This window comes from Candoia aspera, chromosome 2 (assembly GCF_035149785.1).
Source record: "Candoia aspera isolate rCanAsp1 chromosome 2, rCanAsp1.hap2, whole genome shotgun sequence".
Taxonomy (NCBI): domain Eukaryota; kingdom Metazoa; phylum Chordata; class Lepidosauria; order Squamata; family Boidae; genus Candoia; species Candoia aspera.
This window is the reverse complement of record NC_086154.1, coordinates 214,891,957-214,907,875: the sequence shown is the minus strand read 5'-3', so window position 1 is coordinate 214,907,875 and position 15,919 is coordinate 214,891,957. Positions and strand designations below refer to the sequence as shown.

General features: G+C 37.1%; 1 protein-coding gene across 1 annotated transcript in view; it reads left to right on the top strand.

Annotated features, from left to right (window-relative positions):
• Window positions 1–15,919, top strand: part of COMMD10 (COMM domain containing 10) — a 79,052-nt gene that overhangs the window by 13,009 nt on the left and 50,124 nt on the right. The gene's annotated exons all lie outside the window — the stretch shown is intronic.

Below are 15,919 nucleotides of genomic sequence, written 5' to 3'. Positions count from 1 at the left end.
AGTTTTTTTAAACCACCAGACAAATATGCAGTGGAAAACATATATGATGCTAGGAATTGATTTGCCTTTTGTGTGGAGTAGAGGTGATGGGAATTTTGTTACTCCAGGATTGTGAGAAAGTGTGTGGGTAGAATAACATTTGTTTGCATTCACTTATTAGCATGTGAGTGTTGCAAGCTCTTCATGTTCTCTGTATGTTTTTTGTGATCTGAGGGTCGGCAGAACTGAGGATGATTGTAGGCCAGTTTCAGATTTTGTGAGAGATTGGGGATGGAAACAGTGGTGTACGAAAGTGCCCACAATTAATCTTGTCCTAGTAAAGATGGGTTTCATTATACAATGAATTCTATCAACTTTTTGCTATTTTTGTAATAAAGTGTTCGGTTTTTAAAAAAATATGTATATATTACCATTCAAAATAAAGGTTTTCCAAAGATAGTTTACAAAACAAACTAGATAATAATTTCAATAGGTAACTGAGAGCAGAGCACGAAACTGTAGAAAAAAATTAATACATTGTAGCATAATAGAATAAATAGTAAAAGGGCTCAGAAAGTTTTTCCCCCAATTTCTTTTCCCTCTTTTTCAAGAGCAGGCAACTGCAGTTCAGAATATCAGTAAAATTATATAACGTAATGATAGTTATTTTATGCCTGTTCAGCCCTAACTGTTGAGTGTTGAGTTGAGAGTTGCAGTCCTTTTGAAAAACAATTTGACTTAAACTTTGATGGATATCTATGCAAAAAGAGTTTGCAGATGTAGAGAAATCAGCAAGGACACCTGCTCCATATTTATTTACTTATTTGAACTTGGCACACTGATAAATCGAGAATCTTACCATTATAATAATGGTATGGCTACAGTTGATCTTAAAGGTTATGGCAGGACATAGGAGTGAATCAGTGTCAAAACATTACATACAATCCAAATGTTTAAAAGCTTTATAAGTGAAAGTATTTTAAATTATGCCTGCAGCAAACAGAAACTTGTCAGTAGTGGCTCAATGGCATAATGTTGCTGTATCATTTTGAGGAAATGAACAATTGTGTTACGAAGCTTATTGGAAGTTACGAAGTATAGCTCCACATATACCTTCTTATTATATTGTAGCCTCAAGGGTTTGTCCTCATAGGTTGGAAGAGATTGCAGACTTATATCTGACTACCATTGTAACTTGAACACCAAAAAAATTTGTGGATTCAAAAACAAGTTCGAGCTACGAATCAGCATTGGTGGACCTTCCCCTCCCCCAATGGTGTCACTTAGTGAAACTGTAACAGGTTTGGCAGCTCGCTACTGGCAGTGCTTTTTTTCCTTTTTCCAAGCTAGGGTAGTGGGATACCTAGATGGCAGCTCAAGGCCCGAGTGGGTCTTTCGCTAGTAACTTTGTGCTTCATTGTAGAAGGTGTTAAATGCGGTGAAACATTTTGCTGCTTTATGAGCCTTTTGAAGGCTCAGTGCCACAGTGGCAACACTTCCCTCTGGCTCTCCTGGCATTGCTGTTGAGTCACTTGACTCACCTCATGATCCCATTGTCTCTCCTCGGAGGAGGAGCAGGGCTGGTGGCAATTAGAATTTGGTTGGCTACCAAGGTTGGCCAAAATGTGTGGACAGCCCTTTCATTAGGATTCATCTTCAACTCTTATTTAGAAAACAACAAGTATTTTGTTGGCAAATGCTAATGGCATTCTATGAACATTGCAGCTTGAATTATAACAAGACCAACTAGAACAAAATTGTACAGTGAAAAGCTTTATGTAAAAATATGCTACATCTTGGAATGAAGAGATGATTCCCTTTGGAAGCAAATTCTTGCTTTGATTTAATTCTTGCTTTTATGGACCATACAACAACTTGTTTTTTTATGTGCTTAAATTTACCTTTACCTTTCTCCCTCTCTTGTATTAATTCTAGCTCAGAGATACTATAAATTCTAAAATACCTGGATTTACTAACAGTAACTTTTGTTTCGATATTCCTTGACCTAAATGCATTGCATTGGCTCACTAGGGGGCGGTAGAGTTCTTTCAAGTGTCTGTTTCTTTGATGTTTTGAATGTTTTTTCCAATAATATTGACTCAATTGTGGATTTAGGTAGTTGAGGGAAACTGTGTTTACTTTTCTAATCTGCATACAATAGGACAGTTGATAGTATATGGATCCAATGTCTTTGGCTTACATAAAATTGAAATATTAAATATTTGTTTAATTTTTATTTGTATTTGGGATATAATAAATACTTCAAGAGATATTTAAAATTAATGTCTGAGAGGCAAAAGCATTTTAGTGTGTGAATTATATTTGCAAAAGGAATTACTCTCCAACTGAAGGAATATCAAGAGATGGCAAATCTACAGATGTTTAATTAGCTTAGATCTCTTCTTTTACAAGAATCTGTCATAGTTAATTGAAATCTAATAAAAGCATTTTAAATTATTATTACTGGATGGGAATGAAAAGAAAGGAAAGGAAGCATCCTGCATCGAGCAAGGACAGTGAACACTCTGAATCTTTCTATTATGCCCTTTTGGCCTAGATATTTCCAGGTCAGGAGAGATGAGCCATTGCTCATCTTAAAAATACCTTGTCCTTTTGAAAATAAAAGTTTTTGTGAAAGCAGATAGTAAGAAACACTTTGTCTTTTCTAGATCCTAGCAATGTAGCTGCATTTTAGGGCGGTGATAGAAATGTGAATAATAAATAAATGAATTTTGAGATGTGATGGTTGCAGTTTCAAATTATGTATGTATGTTTATATGAATGTATGTTTTGGTTGCTTTTCTGTTCCATTAGCAGGGCACTAGTAAACGGAATAATCTGATACCATACATTTCCCCCTCAGATGTATAAATAATAGTAATAATAATAATAATCGGTATTGTCATGAGTAAGGTATCTTTGGTTCATGGGTCCCCTGTTTATCTCCTTATTTAGGAGGCATGAATTTGAATGGTTATGCAATGGTTTATCCTGACTCTGTTGATTATAATTACTGATATGGATCTTAGATGAGAAAACTAGCTCATGATGGTTTGTCTTATATGATGCGTTCTACTTCACAGTGTGACCAGATGACTGGAAGCTAACTAGGGATGTTGATTCCCATTGCTTTTTCTTGGGGGTGGGGGTGCCTTCAAGTCAGTGTTGACTCGACTAGTCCCTGCACTTTTCTTGGCAAAGTTTTTCAGAAGTGGTTTGCCATTGCCTCCTTTTGAGGGCTGAGAGAGAGTGACTGGCCCAAGGTAACCCATTTGGTTTGTGCCTACAGTGGGACCAGAACTCATAGTCTCCTGGTTTCTAGCCTGATGCCTTAACCACTACCGCAAACTGGCTCATAGTTAACCATATAAAAATGGCCTTTTTTCCTTTAAAAGGGGATTGGTTGAAAATGGAAATAATAATCCAAACCCTGCTGTGGGAATTTGCTACTTTTTTATATACTCCATGGAAAAAATAGTCAAGTTTTAAAGTTATTCGTGGAAAAAAACAAAAATGGACTCACTGAGCTGCAATTATGAAATAACTGTGCAGACTAGTTGATTAACACTAATACAACTTTGACTTTGTGCCCTTCATATGTGTTGGACTGCAGTTCTTTGCCAGTATGGCCCTCTCCTGGAGTTTATTCCATTTATCTGGAGGGTGTAATATTATCAGTATTATTATATTTATGTTGCAGGGCCAGAATCCATGTAAAATTTAACTGTAATAAGACTAGCACTGATGGTGAAATGATGAATAGAAATTTTGATAAATTCAGATCTAATAACTTCTGGTGGAAATAAACATGATAAAATACTCTGTTTTGTATGGGGTTTTATTTAATCTACCTTTCCCCAGGATGCTTCTATGAAATTATCTTAACAACAGAATATAATTTAGTTTTCTGAAAATTGGATTAAATAGTGGTAGTAGAGGAGTCTTTATTTGTGGGAAGAATTTTAAAAAGAAGACAAGCTACTGTAAGTGCTTGCCAAAGCAGAAAGCCAGGATGTAGATCAAATAAATAATCATTTTTCTATGTTCAAAATTATTCTTTTCACCTGCTTTATTTCCAGTTCTTTATACTTCTGTTTTTTAATGTGAAAGTATTGCTGTTACTTACAAGTGATCCTTCCAGTTCAATTCTATGTATGTTTACTTGGAATCTCCGTGTGTCAAATATAAAGTAAATGGACATGATTTTATTAACATAATTTTTTATATTTTGAAACGAAGTTCTATTTTAGCTAATGTAGGAATAATTTGGTAATAGGCATATGCAAAAATATTGTAGACATTTTGAATATAGAATACTATTTTTAGTTTGAAACTGAATTTTAAGAGTGAACAGCTGTCTCAAATGTAAACTGTCCTATTTCTATTACTTTGGAAACGTTTCAAGCTCAAAACATTTTCAAAATAACTGAAAGAGCCTCTTTCACATTTGAAATAGTCAATTTCTTGTTCAAAATTGGGTATTTTGAATTGGAAGCAGTTTGAATTTGAAATGTTTTGCACACCCCTGTTAGGTAGCAATTATCTATTAGCTATGGTGGTGATAAAACACAGACGGCAGAGGACTTCTTCATTCCTGCTTGTAAACAGAAAATCCAACAATAGCAGCAACAGTGCAGAGAAACTGGCAAATCCAAATGCTTGCCAAACTCACAGATGGGATGAGAAACTATGCGGGCAAGCATAGGAGAAAAATAGTGTCAGCAACCTGACTGATGCAACTATTTTCTTGCTCCAGAGGGAATGGGATTTGTTTGTTTGTTATATTTCTTTACTGCCCATCGCGTAACAATGACGCTGGGCAGTTTACAACAATTAAAAATAAAGAATTAGCATATTATTGGAATAAAACAATATAAATATACATATAAATATATATACATATATAAATACAAAAATATAAGATATAAAATCCAAGATGGCGAGTAAGAATGTTGTTATTGGTCCCGTCACGGTGCCAACCAGCCCCAAGATTGGCCATCACCCCCTGCCCAAAGCGAGGTGGCACAACCATGTCTTAACCCCCTTCCAGAAGGCCGGGAGAGTGGGGCCCTGCCTTACCTCCGGGGGTAGCTTGTTCCAAAGGGCGGGTGCTATAGTTTAGGATGTCCCATTTTTGCTGAGGTCCCTTCCTACCTGCAGATTTCTTGTGGATAGAGAGGGAGATATGCCTATATGGTTCCTGTGATACCCTCCAAATACTTCATTATTGCATTCTGAATTCAGAAGAGAAAGTAGTTAACACAGGGTCTGTAAGATAGAATTGTTAAATGCTAGATGCAATCTCATATGCAGCATAAAAGAACTTCAGAATTTTGAGGTCTTGAGCTCATGCCATTTTTTGTTTCACCGTAGGATTTGTGCGTGAATTTATGCTGCATACAAATCTAGAAGTAAACTCTTTTCCTGAAACATGATAGAAAAAATCTTGTCCCCACCCCACTTTCCAATTCTTTCCAAATATAGTGAATTTGTAAGACCATGCTGTAATGCTAGAATGGCACTGGATGTCTAACAGTGATGTACTCCTTCGTTGATTCCAAAACCTTCATATCATGGTATTTGTGTATTTTAACCATATTGAACAATGAAAACTTGTTTTTAAATGTAAAACTTAACCAAATTAAATTTCTGCAACATTTCTGATATTGTTACCTAGTTGGGTAATGAAACATCTGCAAACAATCAAGCTCAGAGAGCACCAAGACCTCCACAATTCAACCCTGAGCTACAGATATTCTCTTCCATTGGAATCACTTCAGTTCTTTAGGAAATGTGAAAAGCAGTGAATATCTGTGGCGAGAAAGATACTCCACATATGGCTGCCCATCTCTTAACTCTGGGTGTTAAGTGACTCTGGGTAGCTAGTTAAAGTTAAAAGTTAAAAACCCAAGTTTTAGTTAAAAACTCAAGAAAACAACCAAAATAATAATAAATACACATGTGATGGTTGTTGTCCTCAGCTACCGCTATAACACTAGCACCATCTCATGGGCTCCATTGATCTGACCGCCTTTATTTGTACCTGATAATATGTGCCAGAAGGTTAAATCCATTATGCTAAGTAACTTGATTTATTTCAGTGGAATTGGTATAGGATTCCTGTACACATTTCTTTATCTGAATGGTGGAGAGAAAAACAATGTGTTACTGGATAGATCATGCAGTGCAGAATGAACAACTCAATAAAGATTAGCTGATTATACAATGTTCTTGATGATTTTGAATTCAAATAAAATCAAATTATATTAGAATGTAAATACAAAGAAGCAGTATGCTTTGTCCATGCTTTTTTTGTTTGTTTCTGCCTGATAAAATCTAAATAATCATATTTACAAGAAAGGAAAATTTATATTTTGCCCAAATAATTTACCTTTAAAATGGGACAGACATTTTATATTCAGTAAGAATATGGTAACAGGACTTTTCAATCTAACCTTCATTTTTGGTTGGAGGTTGCTATAGGATCATTGTTATTTTCTTTACTGGTAAATATTGTACTTCATTTTCAGACAAGTCTTTTAAATTGAAGTGTAATATTCATAATTAGGTTGAATACTAACTGAAATTGATATAGAAACATAATTATATTTTAAATGAAAATTACATTTTTTTCTAAATTTGTAACTTCTTTTTATCATACGTTTGTATCAATTACTGAGAAAGATATTGACTGTTTTAAACTTATTATCAGTGTGCTGTCTTCTGAACTATTTCATCTCACCTTCACTATATCTAGTGACAGCTAGTTTTTAGGCCGAGATTACATAGCAGTGAAAATAATTATCTCCTTCTTGTCTATCTGTGCTTTCTGTACTCCCTTTAGCTGCAAATTTGCTTTTTCTTATTTCTTTCAAGAAAGGCAGCCTAATTACAGCTTCATGCATTATGAATTTTTAGAAAATACATGAGCCATTATTAGGTGGGAAATTGCTTGAACCAGTAGTATTGACAGTATAGGATTATAGGTGGCTCTTGGTAATTTCTCCATCTTGAATTCTGCATTTTGGCAGAAATGAATTAACGTACTATTTCAAATGTGTCCTTGTATGTAGTGTTGTCATTGTGTGAAATTTAATAGTAATTAATAGTAATCTACTTGTGAAATGTCCACTGTTGGCAAATTGATTTGCCTAATATGTGTGCCCCCTCCCCCATTGCCTTATCCTTCCAAAATATATTGAAATCTAGAATTCCCTCCAAAGTAGATCTGGAGAGGGGACTATGGGGAGTAAGAGAAATCTTTTGCCCAAGAAGAAATCAGTTCCCAGATGAATACTGTAGTTTCCTTGCAAGGAAGAGGATTTATATCCAGCTGAATAGATAGATTGGCTTTTGTCTATAATGTGCTGGGCTACTCTACTGACATGGACCTCTGCATATAGAGGTCATGCTGCTGCTCCTAGAGACGTCAGTGATTCAGCATTATTCCCTCTGCCCTTTTATTGACCAATAAGCTGAATTTGGAGAAATTGGAGGCATCTACCCCAGCAAGATGAAATTCCCTATAGTGTTACTTCTGCTTACTTAGCAATTGTCCAGTTAAAGGCTATAAGTGGAAAAGAATCACTCCTTTAATCCTGGATACCTTGCCTACTTGTTGATGTTCAAGAATTATTAAAGTAAGGCATAGGTATAAGAAAGACTGATAGCTAATCAAGCTCCCCTACCTATTGAGATGAGTGTTGGCTTGAAGGTATTTGACGCTAGAGAATTAGAATTGGATCTCCAAGGCAGCCATCTGACTTTGGGCTCTCAGAGTTGGTTCAAAAGAGCCTTGCCTAGAATCTAACAATGATGTTTTGCCAAAACAGGAACAGTTTATAGCATCCCTTTTTATGATGATTTCTTTAACACTCTGCAGGTTCCTAGCATTATCTTTTGTTTTCCTCCCACATCATATATCAGTTTTTTGCACACACAGTAAAAGTGCAGAATAAAAGAATAAATAGCTTTGATCATCCCAGCTGATGAGCTATTTTTACAAAAATTCTGGCTTTAGGTTTGTAATATTGCTGCTATTACTACAAATAAGCAAACAATTACTACAAATAAGCAAACCCCCAAATAAGCATACCCCCAGATAGTTTCAATATTATGTTTAACTAAAAATCCATTCTTCACTCCATGCTATTACCCATGGATTCTTCATTGACAGGCGGCACTTTCTAGATTTCTAACCATTATCTGGCAGCATTATGGAGAGCAGCATACGTACCTTTTTATATATATGTAACTGAAGAATATAGAGAAACAATACTATCATCCTGTTTAAACTTCGATGCCTCTAATTTGGTCAGATCTTCAAAAGCCCTTATGCAAGTACTATCTCAACAGATAGCACCTACCATGGTAGCCAGTTTGTTCTAGTGGTTAAGGCAACAGGCTAGAAACCAGGAGACTGTGAGTTCTAGTCCCGCCTTAGGCATGAAAGCCGGCTGGGTGACCTTGGGTCAGTCACTCTCAGCCCAACTCACGTCACAGGGTGGTTGCTGTGGGGAAAATAGGAGGGGGAAGGAGTATTAGGTATGTTCGCCACCTTGAGTTATTTATAAAAATAATAAAGGCGGGATAGAAAAATAAATAAATAAATATCCTCCTCAAACCACCTGTGGAAGTTGGGAATTGGAGGCACCATTTTGTAGTACTTCCATTCCTACTTTAATGATGATTCCAATTAGTAGTGAGGTGGGAATGAGTGATCAAGCTTAGCACTTTTCCCTTTCATCCTTAGTATCTATATGAAACTGCTGAGGAGGTTTGGGATGAGGTGTCATCAATACACTAATGGAACTCAGTTGTACATTGCCACCTCAGGCCAAACCAGAGATGCTGTGGTGGTCCTTACTCAGTGCCTGAAGGCTTGGAAAATCCATATAGGTAGAGGCAAACTCAAACTAAATCTCAGCAAGGCGGAGTTCCCATTTGTCCAGAAATGTATTGGCTTAAAGATGGTACCAGTGGTAGGCCTGGAAACAATAATCCATGTCCTTATCACCGCACATTTAAATTATTGTATCGTGCCCTTCATGGGGCTACCCTTGAAGTTGACTTGAAACTACAGTTGGTACAAAATGCAGCAGGCAAATATGAGAGTTTAGTCTAGTGATTAAGGTGCTGGGCTAGAAACCAGGAGTCTGTGAGTTCTAGTCCTGCCTTAGGCATGAAAGCCAGCTGGGTTACCTTAGGCCAGTCACAGTCTCTCAGTCCAACTCACCTCACAGGGTTGCTGCTGTGGGGAAAATAGGAGGAGGAAGTAGTATTAGGTATGTTTTCCGCTTTGAGTTATTTACAAAAATAATAAAGGCAGGATAATTAAATAAACAAATACCTATTCTCTGGTCACTGTATTGGTTACCACTGTATTGGTTACTTTCCAGTTCAATTCAAGATGTTAATTTTGACATAGAAAGCCTTGTATGGCTTAGGTTCAGGATATTTTGAGGAGTAGCTCCTCCAAGTGGAATCCACCTGGACTGTGTTGTGCGCACAAAGAGGGAAGTTTTATGATCCCTATGAGAAATCAAAGGGATGTGCACCCAAAGGTGGTCTTTCTCTGTAATGGTCCCCATGATATGGAATGCCTAACATCTTTATTGGTCTTAGTTAAGATAGTGAAGATACTATTTTTTTTAGTTGCTTTACTTTTAAAGTAGTTGTATTACTTTGGGAGGGCTGATTGATATGTGAGGTTCTGATTGGGTGGCCATATTTATTTTTTTCTTTTTTTGATTAACTGTTTTTAAGTATTTTGTTTTTATTCTATAAACTCCATACTTGGTTTCTGAGTATTGCAGAAAATTAAAGTATAAGACCAGAGTAATTAAAAACAACAATAGGATACTTAGGTAAAATCGGCCAATTCCACATTGCAGCAAGCTCCTGTTAGATTTGTTTGGAGAAAATGAATTCTAAAATTTGAACAAACAAAATTGGTTTTTTGTTTTGGAATAGGCAGATCTTAGAATAGTGTCTATGTGTCCATTCTGCTTTTCTCCAATTGCTCTTACATGATCTTTGTAGGCATGATATGGATATAACCCTAAGCTATTGTATGATTTATTTATCTTTAACTTAGCCTCGTATCTGAGCCCACCCCAGGAAAGAAGCATAATCTGGATTGATATATCACACTAAATTTAAAAAGCACATAAACACACATGTACCATGCTATGGCCCTGTTTAGAATATTTCATTCTTTTTGTGTCAAATAATGGTTTATTTTTCTGTCCAGTTAATAGTCTTATTCCAGGTAAATTAACAGATTTTTGGTTATTAACATTATCATCCTATTTTGATGACTGGAATTTAAGAATAACTGAAAAATCTAGCATGGGCTTCTTTTCAAGTGAAATGTTATAATCCATGCAAAAGAATTAATTGTCTCACAAGTAAGCATATAATTACTGGCATTCAAAGAAATCTTCTTTGAAATATTACTTTTTCAAAAATAGTATACAAAAATGCATATGATAGGAGAACATTGTAAGGAAAAGAAGTAAATGTACATACAGAATTTTAACAGAGTGGTTTAATAATTCAGTATTTTAGATATTCACAATAATGAGAAGAAAACCTCATTAAATGCAGTGGTGAGCATTGATTTCTGCAAAAATATGTATAAAAATGTTCTATTCATCTTATGTTACTAATGAAAACATTTTTTTAATTATTCAGATATTCAATGTGGATATCATCAATCAATTTGCTATTTCAATGTAACTATATTTTTTCTATATCCTTCTACCAACTCTCACACAATATCTGATTGCATCATGTTGTTGTTTATTCGTTTAGTCGCTTCCAACTCTTCGTGACTTCATGGACCAGCCCACACCAGAGCTTCCTGTCAGTCGTCAACACCCCCAGCTCCCCCAGGGACGAGTCCGTCACCTCTAGAATATCATCCATCCACCTTGCCCTTGGTCGGCCCCTCTTCCTTTTGCCCTCCACTCTCCCTAGCATCAGCATCTTCTCCAGGCTGTCCTGTCTTCTCATTATGTGGCCAAGGTATTTCAGTTTTGCCTTTAATATCATTCCCTCAAGTGAGCAGTCTGGCTTTATTTCCTGGAGGATGGACTGGTTTGATCTTCTGGCAGTCCAAGGCACTCTCAGGATTTTCCTCCAACACCACAGTTCAAAAGCATCTATCTTCCTTCTCTCAGCCTTCCTTATGGTCCAGCTCTCGCAGCCATATGTTACTACGGGGAACACCATGGCTTTAACTATGCGGACCTTTGTTGTCAGTGTGATGTCTCTGCTCTGAACTATTTTATCAAGATTTGTCATTGCTCTTCTCCCAAGGATTAAGCGTCTTCTGATTTCCTGACTGCAGTCAGCATCTGCAGTAATCTTCGCACCTAGAAATACAAAGTCTTTCACTGCCTCTACATTTTCTCCCTCTATTTGCCAGTTATCAATCAAGCTGGTTGCCATAATCTTGGTTTTTTTGAGGTTTAGCTGCAAGCCAGCTTTTGCACTTTCTTCTTTCACCTTCATCATAAGGCTCCTCAGTTCCTCTTCGCTTTCAGCCATCAAAGTGGTATCATCTGCATATCTGAGATTGTTAATGTTTCTTCCAGAGATTTTAACTCCAGCCTTGGATTCCTCAAGCCCAGCATGTCGCATGATGTGTTCTGTGTACAAGTTGAATAGGTGGGGTGAGAGTATACAGCCCTGCCGTACTCCTTTCCCAATCTTAAACCAGTCTGTTGTTCCATGGTCTGTTCTTACTGTTGCTACTTGGTCGTTATACAGATTCTTCAGGAGGCATACAAGATGACTTGGTATCCCCATACCTCTAAGAACTTGCCACAATTTGTTATGGTCCACACAGTCAAAGGCTTTAGAATAGTCAATAAAACAGAAATAGATGTTTTTCTGAAACTCCCTGGCTTTTTCCATTATCCATCGGATATTGGCAATTTGGTCCCTAGTTCCTCTGCCTTTTCTAAACCCAGCTTGTACATCTGGCAATTCTCGCTCCATGAACTGCTGAAGTCTACCTTGCAGGATCTTGAGCATTACCTTACTGGCATGTGAAATGAGTGCCACTGTTCAATAGTTTGAACATTCTTTAGTGCTTCCCTTTTTTGGTATGGGGATATAAGTTGATTTTTTTCCAGTCTGATGGCCATTCTTGTGTTTTCCAAATTTGCTGGCATATAGCATGCATTACCTTGACAGCATCATCTTGCAAGATTTTGAACAGTTCAGCTGGGATGCCGTCGTCTCCTGCTGCCTTGTTATTAGCAATGCTTCTTAAGGCCCATTCAACCTCACTCTTCAGGATGTCTGGCTCTAGCTCACTGACCACACCATCAAAGCTATCCCCGATATTGTTCCTATACAGGTCTTCTGTATATTCTTGCCACCTTTTCTTGATCTCTTCTTCTTCTGTTAGGTCCTTGCCATCTTTGTTTTTGATCATACCCATTTTTGCCTGGAATTTACCTCCAATGTTTCTAATTTTCTGGAAGAGGTCTCTTGTCCTTCCTATTCTATTGTCTTCTTCCACTTCCACGCATTGCTTGTTTAAAAATAATTCCTTATCTCTTCTGGCTAACCTCTGGAATTTTGCATTTAATTGGGCATATCTCCCCCTATCACTGTTGCCTTTTGCTTTCCTTCTTTCTTGGGCTACTTCTAGTGTCTCAGCAGACAGACATTTTGCCTTCTTGGTTTTCTCTTTCTTTGGGATGTATTTTGTTGCCGCCTTCTGAACAATGTTGTGAACTTCTGTCCATAGTTCTTCCGGGACCCTATCTACTAAGTCCAGTCCCTTAAATCTATTCTTCGCCTCCACTGCATATTCCGTAGGAATATTAGTGAGCTCATATCTAGCTGATCTGTGGGTCTTCCCTAATCTCTTTAGTCTGATCCTAAATTGTGCAATAAGAAGTTCGTGATCAGAACTACAGTCAGCTCCAGGTCTTGTTTTTACCGACTCTATAGATATGCGCCACCATTGGCTGCAAAGGATGTAGTCAATCTGATTTCGGTGTTGTCCATCTGGTGAAGTCCATGTATAATGCCGTCTCTTAGAAGAGAGTGTTGGAAGAGAGTGTTTGTTATGCAGAGTGAGTTGTCTTGGCAAAATTCTATCAGCCTATGTCCTGCTTCGTTTTGTTCTCCCAGGCCATGCTTACCTGTAATTCCAAGTGTCATTTGACTGCCCACCTTAGCATTCCAGTCTCCTGTGATGAAAATAACATCTCTTTTAGGCTTGTTGTCCAGTAGGTGCTGCAGATCCTCATAGAACTGCTCTACTTCAGCTTCTTCAGCATCTGTGTTTGGGGCGTATATTTGGATCACTGTGATGTTAGATGGCTTGCCCTGAATTCGAATTGAGATCATTCTGTCATTTTTTGGATTGTATCCAAGCACTGCTTTAGCCACTTTACTATTAATTATGAAGGCTACTCCATTTCTTCTGTGGTCCTCTTGTCCACAGTAGTAGATCTGGTGGTCATTTGATGTGAAGTGGCCCATTCCAGTCCATTTCAGTTCACTGACGCCCAGAATGTCTATCTTTAATCTTGACATCTCACCAATAACCACATCCAATTTGCCCTGGCTCATAGATCTTACATTCCAGGTTCCAATGGTGTGTTGATCCTTAGAACATCGGATTCGCCGTTCACCACGAGGACCGTCGGCCGCTAGCCGTCCTTTCGGCTTTGAGCTAGCTGCGTCATTTTTCTTCCCCAGTAGCATTTTGACCATCTTCCAACCTGGGGGTCTCATCTTCCGATGGTATACCAACATATCTCTGGTTGTACTGATCCATTTAGTTTTCAGGGCAAGTATACTGGGGTGGGTTGCCATTACCTTCCCCAGGGATCGCATTTAGTCTGATCTCTCTGTCATGACCTTCCCGTCTTGGGTGGCCCTTCACGGTTAGCTCATGGCATCATTGAGGTGCTCAAGCTCCAGCACCACAACAAGGTAACGATCCTTTGCTGAAGGATTGCATCATAGATCATTCATTTCAGGCAAACATTTACATAATTCCTTCCCAAAGAACAAAGAAACTGCAGATGCTCCTCATGGTAGATTTAATATGATGTATATTTCCTCTTAAAGCTCTGGTTCTTAATAGTGCCATCTAAAATCTTCAGCAGTTTGTATTGCATTGTGATTTACAGTGATAAAATAAATAGCAGAATGCCCTCTAAGTAGTTGCTAGAGCTTTGAGAACTCCTTGCACAAATATCAGACTTTGAGATGGTTGCTGGAATATCAGGTCAAATTTTGCATTCTGAATAATTCCCATGTACATGAAGAATATACTTTTTGAAGTCCAGAATTTATGCATCCCTAGAAGCACTGTCTTATTTAATTTACCATTTCAGAATTTTTCTATTTCACTTACCTTTTTTCAGTGGGTGGATGCTCTGGCTTGAAGATCCACAATCTATGTTCTGTTCGGTGTGTAAGTCAGACATGAATATATTATACTCATATCAACAGCGATAAATGAATTCAGTATTTTCTCCAATCTGCAGCAGGTAGCATTTACGTGAAGTTCGTTTTCTTTTTTTGAACTGATTAATATGGGCTAATATATACTCATGCATAACCACATTTTCTACAACAGCAGTTTCTTACATTTTTCATCAGCATGACAGGTAATCTTAACAGCATGATGTTTAACTTGGGAAATAAGAGAATAAAATACCAACTTAGAGTGGAAAACTATAATGGTATGGTTTTGTTTCTTGCTTTAATGTTTCAGGATTCACTTGTGCTTGCAAGCTTTGTGAAGCACCTTTTTGAATGCTTTTTATAGTCCTATTACATAGCATTACCTTTCTCCAATATTTCCCACAATAAACTATAATGCACATAATAGTTTAAACAAGAGAAGGTTAGAACTTTACTATCAGGGCATTCTCTTTTGGTTTAGCTCATATGTGAATAGCATGAAAATAAAGGGTGATCTGATAGTACTCTGGCTTACTTAAAATGTTCTCAAAAATAGTATTATTGTAGAAATAGGAAAAAAGCATGTTTAATGACATAGCATAAGAAGAATGTTGGCAATCCGGCTCAATCCTCTCCAGTGAATTCAGAGCATGAGATAGTAAAGGAGATGGAAAGTAATCTATTAAGGTAACTCTAGAAGTTTTGCAGCAGATGTCTGTGGGAAAATCATATATTTAGTAAACACATTATAGGCCAGAAAGATGTTAAACCTTGTGAGGCTATATATGTGCCTCACTGCTTCTTCTGGGAAATGTTTGTTTGCTTTGTATGGTTGCATTATTCCACTGTGGCTAAACAATGGAGACAAATATTTCAAAATATATTGGGTATCACAGATCAACTGATCCAAAATACTGGCATTATTCTTAACTTTGATGATGCCAGTGAAAATCTCACTGATCTTGGTCTTATCAACTGACTTTTCAGACTGAAAAGAGGTAGTGAAGTGTGTCTGGAATCTTAGATAGATTGCAAATAGAGGAGTATGTAGCTAATGCCTGAGTAGAAAGTTGATTTAACTGTTCACTAGTTTTATTTTCTAGTAAAACATAAATCACTGTTGAAAGTTTGGCTTTTTTTTTTTTACCCACTTACATTTTACTCATATATATTTGTTACATATAGATTGGATTTTATAGTTTTGCTATATTGTAGAGAGCTCTATTGACCAATATTGATGGGATTAGAAATGAATGAACAAACATGGATAAGTCTTCTGAGTGTTTCAAAATCATGTTCTGTGATAATTAGGCCAGTTATAATTTCCTTTCTCACTTTTGTCCAAAATAGTATCATCTGAAATCACAGTCATCCAGAGGGAAAACCTTGGATGCCAGCCTGATCATACAAAATCACAACTGAAAAGTCATTTGGAAGTGATAATCCTGCCATGATATATCTATGATCCTACTTGCATTATGGCCACAACATTTAG